Below are 12,159 nucleotides of genomic sequence, written 5' to 3'. Positions count from 1 at the left end.
AATATCCTCCGATAACAAAGAGAAAGAAGCTTTCTGAGAAACTTCTTTGTGTTCTGTGAAATCATCTCACAGAGTCACAGCTTTCCCCTCAAGAAGCCTTTCGCCAGGACAGTTCTTGTGGAATTGGCAAAGTGAAATTTGGAAGCCCATAGAGGGCTATGGTGAAAATGGAAATATTCTCAGATGAAATCTGGAAAGAAGCTTTCTGAGAAACTGCTTAGTGTTCTGTTAATTCATCTCACAGAGTTACATCTGTATTTCGTGGATCTCTTTGCTAGCCTTATTTCTGTGGAATCTGAGAACAGATATTTCGGATCCCTTTGAAGACCATATGGCCAAAGGAAATATCCTCCGATAACAAAGAGAAAGAAGCTTTCTGAGAAACTGCTTTGTGTTCTGTGAAATCATCTCCCTGAGTTACAGCTTTCCCCTCAAGAAGGCTTTCGCTAAGACAGTCCTCGTGGAATTGGCAAAGTGATATTTGGAAGCCCATAGAGGGCTATGGTGAAAAAGGAAATATCCTCAGACGAAATGTGGAAAGAAGCTTTCTGAGAAACTGCTTAGTGTTCTGTTAATTCGTCTCACACAGTTACATCTGTATTTCGTGGATCCCTTTGCTAGCCTTATTTCTGTGGAATCTGAGAACAGAATTTCGGATCCCTTTGAAGACTATAGGGCCAAAGGAAATATCCTCCGATAACAAAGAGAAAGAAGCTTTCTGAGAAACTTCTTTGTGTTCTGTGAAATCATCTCGCAGAGTTGCAGCTTTCCCCTCCAGAAGCTTTTCGCTAAGACAGTTCTTGTGGAATTGGCACAGTGATATTTGGAAGCCCTTAGAGGGCAATGGTGAAAAACGAAATATCCTCAGATGAAATCTGCTAAGAAGCTTTCTGAGAATCTGCTTAGTGTTCTGTTAATTCATGCCACAGAGTTACCTCTGTATGTAGTGGATCTCTTTGCTAGCCTTATTTCTGTGGAATCTGAGAACAGATATTTCGGATCCCTTTGAAGACCATAGGGAAAAGGAAATATCCTCCGATAACAAAGAGAAAGCAGCTTTCTGAGAAACTACTTTGTGTTCTGTGAAATCACCTCACAGAGCTACAGCTTTCTCTTCAAGAAGCCATTCGCTAAGACAGTTCTTGTGGAATTGGCAAAGTGATATTTGGAAGACCATAGAGGGCTATGTTGAAAAAGGAAATATCCTCAGATGAAATCTGGAAAGAAGCTTTCTGAGACACTGTTTAGTGTTCTGTTAATTCATCTCACAGAGTTACATCTGTATTTCGTGGATCTCTTTGCTAGCCTTTTTTCTGTGGAATCTGAGAACAGATATTTCGGATCCCTTTGAAGACCATAGGGCCAAAGGAAATATCCTCCGAAAACAAAGAGAAAGAAGCTTTCTGAGAAACTTCTTTGTATTCTGTGAAATCATCTCATAGAGTTACAGCTTTCCCTAGAAGAACTCTTTCGCTAAGACTGTTCTTTTGGAATTGGTAAAGTGATATTTGGAAGCCCATAGAGGGCTACGGTGAAATAGGAAATATACTAAGATGAAATCTGGAAAGAAGCTTTCTGAGAAACTTCTTTGTATTCTGTGAAATCCTCTCACAGAGTTACAGCTTTCCCCTCAAGAAGCCTTTCGCTAAGACAGTTCTTGTGGAATTGGCAAAGTGATATTTGGAAGCCCGTAGAGGGCTATGGTGAAAAAGTAAATATCCTCAGATGAAATCTAGAAAGAAGCTTTCTGAGATACTGCTTAGTGTTCTGTTAATTCATCTCACAGAGTTACATCTGTATTTCTTGGATCTCTTTGCTAGCCTTATTTCTGTGGAATATGAGAACAGATAATTCGGATCCCTTTGAAGACTAAAGGGCAAAAGGAAATATCCTTCGATAACAAAGAGAAAGAAGCTTTCTGAGAAACTTCTTTGTGTTCTGTGAAATCATCTCACAGAGTTACAGCTTTCCCCTCAAGAAACCTTTCGCTGAGACAGTTCTTGTGGAATTGGCAAAGTGATATTTGGAAGCCCATAGTGGGCTATGGTGAAAAAGGAAATATCCTCAGATGAAATCTGGAAAGAAGCTTTCTGAGAAACTGCTTAGTGTTCTGTTAATTCATCTCACAGAGTTACATCTGTATTTCGTGGATCTCTTTGCTAGCCTTTTTTCTGTGGATTCTGAGAACAGATATTTCGGATCCCTTTGAAGACCATAGGGCCAAAGGAAATATCCTCCGATAACAAAGAGAAAGAAGCTTTCTGAGAAACTTCTTTGTGTTCTCTGAAATCATCTCACAGAGTTACAGCTTTCCCCTCGAGAAGCCTTTCGCCAGGATAGTTATTGTGGAATTGGCAAAGTGATATTTGGAAGCCCATAGAGGGCTATGTTGAAAAAGGAAATATCCTCAGATGAAATCTGGAAAGAAACTTTCTGAGAAACTGCTTAGTGTTCTGTTAATTCATCTCACAGAGCTACATCTGTATTTCGTGGATCTCTTTGCTAGCCTTTATCTGTGGAATCAGAGAACAGATATTTCGGATCCCTTTGAAGACCATAGGGCCAAAGATAATATCCTCCGATAACAAAGAGAAAGAAGCTTTCTGAGAAACTTCTTTGTGTTCTGTGAAATCTTCTCACAGAGTTACAGCTTTCCCCTCAAGAAGTCTTTTGCTAAGACAGTTCTTGTGGAATTGGTAGAGTGATATTTGGAAGCCCTTAGAGGGCTATGGTGAAAAAGGAAATATCCTCAGATGAAATCTGGAAAGAAGCTTTCTGAGAAACTGCTTAGTGTTCTGTTAATTCATCTCACAGAGTTACATCTGTACATCGTGGATCTCTTTGCTAGCCTTATATCTGTGGAATCTGAGAACAGATATTTCGGATCCCTTTGAAGACTTTAGGGCCAAAGGAAATATCCTCCGATAACAAAGAGAAAGAAGCTTTCTGAGAAACTTCTTTGTGTTCTGTGAAATCATCTCACAGAGTTACAGCTTTCCCCTGAAGAAATCTTTCGCTAAGGCACTTCTTGTGGAATTGGCGAAGTGATATTTGGAAGCCCATAGAGGGTTTTGGTGAAAAAGGAAATATCCTCAGATGAAATCTGGAAAGAAGCTTTCTGAGACACTGTTTAGTGTTCTGTTAATTCATATGACAGAGTTACATCTGTATTTCTTGGATCTCTTTGCTAGCCTTATTTCTGTTGAATGTGAGAACAAACATTTTGGATCCCTTTGAAGAGTATAGGGCCAAAGGAAATATCCTCCGATAAAAAAGAGAAAGAAGCTTTCTGACAAACTTCTTTGTGTTCGGTGAAATCATCTCACAGAGTTACAGCTTTCCCCTCAAGAAACCTTTCGTTAAGACAGTTCTTGTGGAATTGGCAAAGTGATATTTCGAAGCCCATAGAGGGCTATGGTGAAAAAGGAAATATCCTGAGATGAAATCTAGAAAGAAGCTTTCAGAGATACTGCTTAGTGTTCTGTTAATTCATCTCACAGAGTTACATCTGTATTTCTTGAATGTCTTTGCTAGCCTAATTTCTGTGGAATATGAGAACAGATATTTCGGATCCCTTTGAAGACTAAAGGGGCAAAGGAAATATCCTTCGACAACAAAGAGAAAGAAGCTTTCTGAGAAACTTCTTTGTGTTCTCTGAAATCATCTCACAGAGTAACAGCTTTCCCCTCAAGAAACCTTTCGCTATGACAGTTCTTGTGGAATTGGCAAAGTGATATTTGGAAGCCCATAGAGGGCTATGGTGAAAAAGGAAATATCCTCAGATGCAATCTGGAAAGAAGCTTTCTGAGAAACTGCTTAGTGTTCTGTTAATTCATCTCACAGAGTTACATCTGTATTTCTTGAATGTCTTTGCTAGCCTAATTTCTGTGGAATATGAGAACAGATATTTGGGATCCCTTTGAAGACTAAAGGGGCAAAGGAAATATCCTTCGATAACAAAGAGAAAGAAGCTTTCTGAGAAACTTCTTTGTGTTCTGTGAAATCATCTCACAGAGTTACAGCTTTTCCCTCAAGAAGCCTTTCGCCAGGACAGTTCTTGTGGAATTGGCAAAGTGATATTTGGAAGCCCGTAGAGGGCTATGGTGAAAAAGGAAATATCCTCAAATGAAATCTGGAAAGAAGCTTTATGAGAAACTGCTTAGTGTTCTGTTAATTCATCTCACAAGGCTACATCTGTATTTCGTGGATCTCTTTGCTAGCCTTTATCTGTGTAATCAGAGAACAGATATTTCGGATCCCTTTGAAGACCATAGGGCCAAAGATAATATCCTCCGATAACAAAGAGAAAGAAGCTTTCTGAGAAACTTCTTTGTGTTCTGTGAAATCATCTCACAGAGTTACAGCTTTCCCCTCAAGAAGCCTTTCGCTAAGACAGTTCTTGTGGAATTGGCAAAGTGATATTTGGAAGCCCATAGAGGGCGATGGTGAAAAAGGAAATATCCTCAGATGAAATCTGGAAAGAAGCTTTCTGAGAAACTGCTTAGTGTTCGGTTAATTCATCTCACAGAGTTATATCTGTATTTCGTGGATCTCTTTGTTAGCCTTATATCTGTTGAATCTGAGAACAGATATTTCGGATCCCTTTGAAGACTATAGGGCCAACGGAAATATCCTCCGATAACAAAGAGAAAGAAGCTTTCTGAGAAACTTCTTTGTGTTCTGTGAAATCATCTCACAGAGTTACAGCTTTGCCCTGAAGAAGTCTTTCGCTAAGGCACTTCTTGTGGAATTGGCGAAGTGATATTTGGAAACCCATAGAGGGTTTTGGTGAAATAGAAAATATCCTCAGATGAAATCTGGAAAGAAGCTTTCTGAGACACTGTTTAGTGTTCTGTTAATTCATATGATAGAGTTACATCTGTATTTCGTGGATCTCTTTGCTAGCCTTATTTCTGTTGAATCTGAGAACAGATATTTTGGATCCCTTTGAAGACTATAGGGCCAAAGGAAATATCCTCCGATAAAAAAGAGAAGGAACCTTTCTGAGAAACTTCTTTGTGTTCTGTGAAATCATCTCACAGAGTTACATCTTTCCCTAGAAGAAGCCTTTCGCTAAGACTGTTCTTGTGGAATTGGGAAAGTGATATTTGGAAGCCCATAGAGGGCTATGGTGAAAAAGGAAATATCCTCAGATGCAATCTGGAAAGAAGCTTTCTGAGAAACTGCTTAGTGTTCTGTGAAATCATCTCACAGAGTTACAGCTGTATTTCGTGGATCTCTTTGCTAGCCTTATTTCTGTGGAATCTGAGAACAGATATTTCGGATCCCTTTGAAGACTATAGGGCCAAAGGAAATATCCTCCGATAACAAAGAGAAAGAAGCTTTCTGAGAAACTTCTTTGTGTTTTGTGAAATCATCTCACAGAGTTACAGCTTTCCCCTCAAGAAGCCTTTCGCTTAGACAGTTCTTGTGGAATTGGCAAAGTGATATTTGGAAGCCCATAGAGGGCTATGGTGAAAAAGGAAATATCCTCGGATGAAATCTGGAAAGAAGCTTTCTGAGAAACTGCTTAGTGTTCTGTTAATTCATCTCACAGAGTTACATCTGTATTTCGTGTATCTCTTTGCTAGCCTTATTTCTGTGGAATCTGAGAACAGATATTTCGGATCCCTTTGAAGACCGTATGGCCAAAGGAAATATCCTCAGATAACAAAGAGAAAGAAGCTTTGTGAGAAACTTCTTTGTTTTCTGTGAAATCATCTCACAGAGTCACAGCTTTCCCCTCAAGAAGCCTTTCGCCAGGACAGTTCTTGTGGAATTGGCAAAGTGATATTTGGAAGCCAATAGAGGGCTATGGTGAAAAAGGAAATATCCTCAGATGAAATCTGGAAAGAAGCTTTCTGAGAAACTGCTTAGTGTTCTGTTAATTCATCTCACAGAGTTACATCTGTATTTCGTGGATCTCTTTGCTAGCCTTATTTCTGTGGAATCTGAGAACAGATATTTTGGATCCCTTTGAAGACCATATGGCCAAAGGAAATATCCTCCGATAACAAAGAGAAAGATGCTTTCTGAGAAACTTCTTTGTTTTCTCTGAAATCATCTTTCAGAGTTACAGCTTTACCCTCAAGGAGCCTTTCGCCAGGATAGTTCTTGTGGAATTGGCAAAGTGATATTTGGAATCCCATAGAGGGCTACGGTGAAAAAGGAAATATCCTCAGATGAAATCTGGAAAGAAGCTTTCTGAGAAACTGCTTAGTGTTCTGTTAATTCATCTCACAGAGCTACATCTGTATTTCGTGGATCTCTTTGCTAGCCTTTATCTGTGGAATCAGAGAACAGATATTTCGGATCCCTTTGAAGACCATAGGGCCAAAGATAATATCCTCCGATAACAAAGAGAAAGAAGCTTTCTGAGAAACTTCTTTGTGTTCTGTGAAATCATCTCACAGAGTTACAGCTTTCCCCTCTAGAAGCCTTTCGCTAAGACAGTTCTTGTGGAATTGGCAAAGTGATATTTGGAAGCCCATAGAGGGCTATGGTGAAAAAGGGAATATCCTCAGTTGAAATCTGGAAAGAAGCTTTCTGAGAAACTTCTTAGTGTTCTGTTAATTCATCTCACAGAGTTACATCTGTATTTCGTGGATCTCTTTGCTAGCCTTATATCTGTGGAATCTGAGAACAGATATTTCGGATCCCTTTGAAGACTATAGGGTCAAAGGAAATATCCTCCGATAACAAAGAGAAAGAAGCTTTCTGAGAAACTTCTTTGTGTTCTGTGAAATCATCTCACAGAGTTACAGCTTTCCCCTGAAGAAGTCTTTCGCTAAGGCACTTCTTGTGGAATTGGCGAAGTGATATTTGGAAGCCCATAGTGGGTTTTGGTGAAAAAGGAAATATCCTCAGATGAAATCTGGAAAGAAGCTTTCTGAGACACTGGTTAGTGTTCTGTTAATTCACATCACAGAGTTACATCTGTATTTCGTGGATCTCTTTGCTAGCCTTATTTGTGTTGAATCTGAGAACAGATATTTTGGATCCCTTTGAAGACTATAGGGCCAAAGGAAATATCCTCCGATAAAAAAGAGAAAGAAGCTTTCTGAGAAACTTCTTTGTGTTCTGTGAAATCATCTCACAGAGTTACAGCTTTCCCCTCAAGAAGCCTTTCGCTAAGACAGTTCTTGTGGAATTGGCAAAGTGATATTTCGAAGCCCATAGAGGGCTATGGTGAAAAAGGAAGTATCCTCAGATGAAATCTAGATAGAAGCTTTCTGAGATACTGCTTAGTGTTCTGTTAATTCATCTCACCGAGTTACATCTGTATTTCGTGCATCTCCTTGCTAGCCTTATTTCTGTTGAATCTGAGAACAGATATTTCGGATCCCTTTGAAGACATTGGGCCAAAGGAAATATCCTCCGATAACAAAGAGAAAGAAGGTTTCTGAGAAACTTCTTTGTGTTCTGTGAAATCATCTCACAGAGTTACAGCTTTCCCCTCAAGAAGCCTTTGGCTAAGACAGTTCTTGTGGAATTGGCAAAGTGATATATGGAAGCCCATAGAGGGCTATGGTGAAAAAGGAAATATCCTCAGATGAAATCTGGAAAGAAGCTTTCTGAGACACTGCTTAGTGTTCTGTTAATTCATCTGACAGAGATACATCTGAAATTTCGTGGATCTCTTTGCTAGCCTTATTTCTGTTGAATCTGAGAACAGATATTACGGATACTTTTGAAGACTATTGGGCCAAAGGAAATATCCTCCGATAACAAAGAGAAAGAAGCTTTCTGAGAAACTTCTTTGTGTTCTGTGAAATCATCTCACAGAGTTACAGCTTTCTCCTCAAGAAACCTTTCGCTAAGACAGTTCTTGTGGAATTGGCAAAGTGATATTTGGAAGCCCATGGAGGGCTATGGTGAAAAAGGAAATATTCTCAGATGAAATCGGGAAAGAAGCTTTCTGAGAAACTGCTTAGTGTTCTGTTAATTCATCTCACAGAGTTACACCTGTATTTCTTGGATCTCTTTGCCACCCTAATTTCTGTCTAATCTGAGAACAGGTATTTCGGATCCCTTTGAGACTATAGAGCCAAAGGAAATATCCTCCGATAACAAAGAGAAAGAAGCTTTCTGAGAAACTTCTTTGTGTTCTGTGAAATCACCTCACAGAGTTTCAGCTTTCCCTTCAAGAAGCCTTTCGCGAAGACAGTTCTTTTGGAATTGGCAAAGTGATATTTGGAAGCCCATAGTGGGCTATGGTGAAAAAGGAAATATCCTCAGATGAAATCTGGAAAGAAGCTTTCTGAGAAACTGCTTAGTGTTCTGTTAATTCATCTCACAGAGTTACATCTGTATTTCGTGGATCTCTTTGCTAGCCTTATTTCTGTGGAATCTGAGAACAGATATTTCGGATCCCTTTGAAGACCATAGGGCCAAAGTAAATATCCTCGGATAACAAAGAGAAAGAAACTTTCTGAGAAACTTCTTTGTTTTCTGTGAAATCATCTCACAGAGTTACAGCTTTTCCCTCAAGAAGCCTTTCGCTAAGACAGATCTTGTGGAATTGCAAGGTGATATTTGGAAGCCCATAGAGGGCTATGGTAAAAAAGGAAATATCCTCAGATGAAATCTGGGAAGAAGCTTTCTGAGAAACTGCTTAGTGTTCTGTTAATTCATCTCACAGAGTTACATCTGTATTTCGTGTATCTCTTTGCTTGCCTTATTTCTGTGGAATTTGAGAACAGATATTTCGGATCCCTTTGAAGAGTATAGGGCCAAAGGAAATATCCTTCGATAACAAAGAGAAAGAAGCTTTCTGACAAACTGCTTTGTGTTCTGTGAAATCATCTCACAGAGTTACAGCTTTCCCTTCAAGAAGGCTTTCGCTAAGACAGTTCTCATGGAATTGGCAAAGTGATATTTGGAAGCCATAGAGGGCTATGTTGAATAGGAAATATCCTCAGACGAAATGTGGAAAGAAGCTTTCTGAGAAACTGCTTAGTGTTCTGTTAATTCGTCTCACAGAGTTACATCTGTATTTCGTGGATCTCTTTGCTAGCCTTATTTCTTTGGAATCTGAGAACAGAATTTCGGATCCCTTTGAAGACTACAAGGCCAAAGGAAATATCCTCCGATAACAAAGAGAAAGAAGCTTTCTGAGAAACTTCTTTGTGTTCTGTGTAATCATCTTGCAGAGTTACAGCTTTCCCCTCAAGAAGCCTTTCGCTAAGACAGTTCTTGTGGAATTGGCAAAGTGATATTTGGAAGCCCATACAGGGCTATGGTGAAAAAGGAAATATCCTCAGATGAAATCTGGAAAGAAGCTTTCTGAGAAACTGCTTAGTATTCTGTTAATTCATCTCACAGAGTTACATCTGTATTTCGTGGATCTCTTTGCTAGCCTTCTTTCTGTGGAATCTGAGAACAGATATTTCGGATGCCTTTGAAGACTACAGGCCAAAGGAAATATCCTCCGATAACAAAGAGAAAGAAGCTTTCTGAGAAACTTCTTTGTGTTCTGTGAAATCATCACGCAGAGTTACAGCTTTCCCCTCAAGAAGCCTTTCGCTAAGACAGTTCTTGTGGAATTGGCAAAGTGATATTTGGAATTCCTTAGAGGGCTATGGTGAAAAAGGAAATATCCTCAGATGAAATCTGGAAAGAAGCTTTCTGAGAAACTGCTTAGTGTTCTGTTAATTCATCTCACAGAGTTACATCTGTATTTCGTGGATCTCTTTGCTAGCCTTATTTCTGTGGAATCTGAGAACAGATATTTCGGATCCCTTTCAAGACCATATGGCCAAAGGAAATATCCTCCGATAACAAAGAGAAAGATGCTTTCTGAGACACTTCTTTCTGTTCTGTGAAATCATCTCACAGAGTTACAGCTTTCCCCTCAAGAAGCCTTTTGCTAAGACAGTTCTTGTGGAATTGGCAACGTGATATTTGGAATCCCATAGAGGGCTATGGTGAAAAAGGAAATATCCTCAGATGAAATCTGGAAAGAAGCTTTCTGAGAAACTGCTTAGTGTTCTGTTAAATCATCTCACAGAGTTACATCTGTACTTCGTGGGTCTCTCTGCTAACCTTATTTCTGTGGATTCTGAGAACAGATATTTCGGATCCCTTTGAAGACCATAGGGTCAAAGGAAATATCCTCCGATAACAAAGAGAAAGATGCTTTCTGAGAAACTTCTTTGTTTTCTCTGAAATCATCTCACAGAGTTACAGCTTTCCCCTCAAGAAGCCTTTCGCCAGGACAGTTCTTGTGGAATTGGCAAAGTGATATTTGGAAACCCATAGAGGGCTATGGTGAAAAAGGAAATATCCTCAGATGAAATCTGGAAAGAAGCTTTCTGAGAAACTGCTTAGTGTTCTGTTAATTCATCTCACAGAGCTTCATCTGTATTTCGTGGATATCTTTGCTAGCCTTATTTCTGTGGAATCTGAGAACAGATATTTCGGATCCCTTTGAAGACTATAGGGCCAAAGGAAATATCCTCCGATAACAAAGTGAAAGAAGCTTTCTGAGAAACTTCTTTGTGTTCTGTGAAATCATCTCACAGAATTACAGCTTTCCCCTGAAGAAGTTTTTCGCTAAGGCACTTCTTGTGGAATTGGCGAAGTGATATTTGGAAACCCATAGAGGGTTTTGGTGAAAAAGGAAATATCCTCAGATGAAATCTGGAAAGAAGCTTATTGAGACACTGTTTAGTGTTCTGTTAATTCATATCACAGAGTTACATCTGTATTTCGTGGATCTCTTTGCTAGCCTTATTTGTGTTGAATCTGAGAACAGATATTTTGGATCCCTTTGAAGACTATATTGCCAAAGGAAATATCCTCCGATAAAAAAGAGAAAGAAGCTTTCTGAGAAACTTCTTTGTGTTCTGTGAAATCATCTCACAGAGTTACAGCTTTCCCCTCAAGAAGCCTTTCGCTAAGACAGTTCTTGTGGAATTGGCAAAGTGATATTTCGAAGCCCATAGAGGGCTAAGGTGAAAAAGGAAATATCCTCAGATGAAATCTAGGAAGAACCTTTCTGAGATACTGCTTAGTGTTCTGTTAATTCATCTCACCGAGTTACATCTGTATTTCGTGGATCTCCTTGCTAGCCTTATTTCTGTTGAATCTGAGAACAGATATTTCGGATCCCTTTGAAGACATTGGGCCAAAGGAAATATCCTCCGATAACAAAGAGAAAGAAGCTTTCTGAGAAACTTCTTTGTGTTCTGTGAAATCATCTCACAGAGTTACAGCTTTCCCCTCAAGAAGCCTTTGGCTAAGACAGTTCTTGTGGAATTGGCAAAGTGATATTTGGAAGCCCATTGAGGGCTATGGTGAAAAAGGAAATATCCTCAGATGAAATCTGGAAAGAAGCTTTCTGAGACACTGCTTAGTGTTCTGTTAATTCATCTGACAGAGATACATCTGAAATTTCGTGGATCTCTTTGCTAGCCTTATTTCTGTTGAATCTGAGAACAGATATTTCGGATACATTTGAAGACTATTGGGCCAAAGGAAATATCCTCCGATAACAAAGAGAAAGAAGCTTTCTGAGAAACTTCTTTGTGTTCTGTGAAATCATCTCACAGAGTTACAGCTTTCTCCTCAAGAAACCTTTCGCTAAGACAGTTCTTGTGGAATTGGCAAAGTGATATTTGGAAGCCCATACAGGGCTATGGTTAAAAAGGAAATATTCTCAGATGAAATCGGGAAAGAAGCTTTCTGAGAAACTGCTTAGTGTTCTGTTAATTCATCTCACAGAGTTACATCTGTATTTCGTGGATCTCTTTGCCACCCTAATTTCTGTCTAATCTGAGAACAGGTATTTCGGATCCCTTTGAAGACTATAGAGCCAAAGGAAATATCCTCCGATAACAAAGAGAAAGAAGCTTTCTGAGAAACTTCTTTCTGTTCTGTGAAATCACCTCACAGAGTTTCAGCTTTCCCTTCAAGAAGCCTTTCGGGAAGACAGTTCTTGTGGAATTGGCAAAGTGATATTTGGAAGCCCATAGTGGGCTATGGTGAAAAAGGAAATATCCTCAGATGAAATCTGGAAAGAAGCTTTCTGAGAAACTGCTTAGTGTTCTGTTAATTCATCTCACAGAGTTACATCTGTATTTCGTGGATCTCTTTGCTAGCCTTATTTCTGTGGAATCTGAGAACAGATATTTCGGATCCCTTTGAAGACCATAGGGC

This window comes from Macaca mulatta, chromosome 15, assembly GCF_049350105.2.
Source record: "Macaca mulatta isolate MMU2019108-1 chromosome 15, T2T-MMU8v2.0, whole genome shotgun sequence".
In the NCBI taxonomy this organism is placed as follows: domain Eukaryota; kingdom Metazoa; phylum Chordata; class Mammalia; order Primates; family Cercopithecidae; genus Macaca; species Macaca mulatta.
This window is presented reverse-complemented; position numbering follows the sequence as displayed.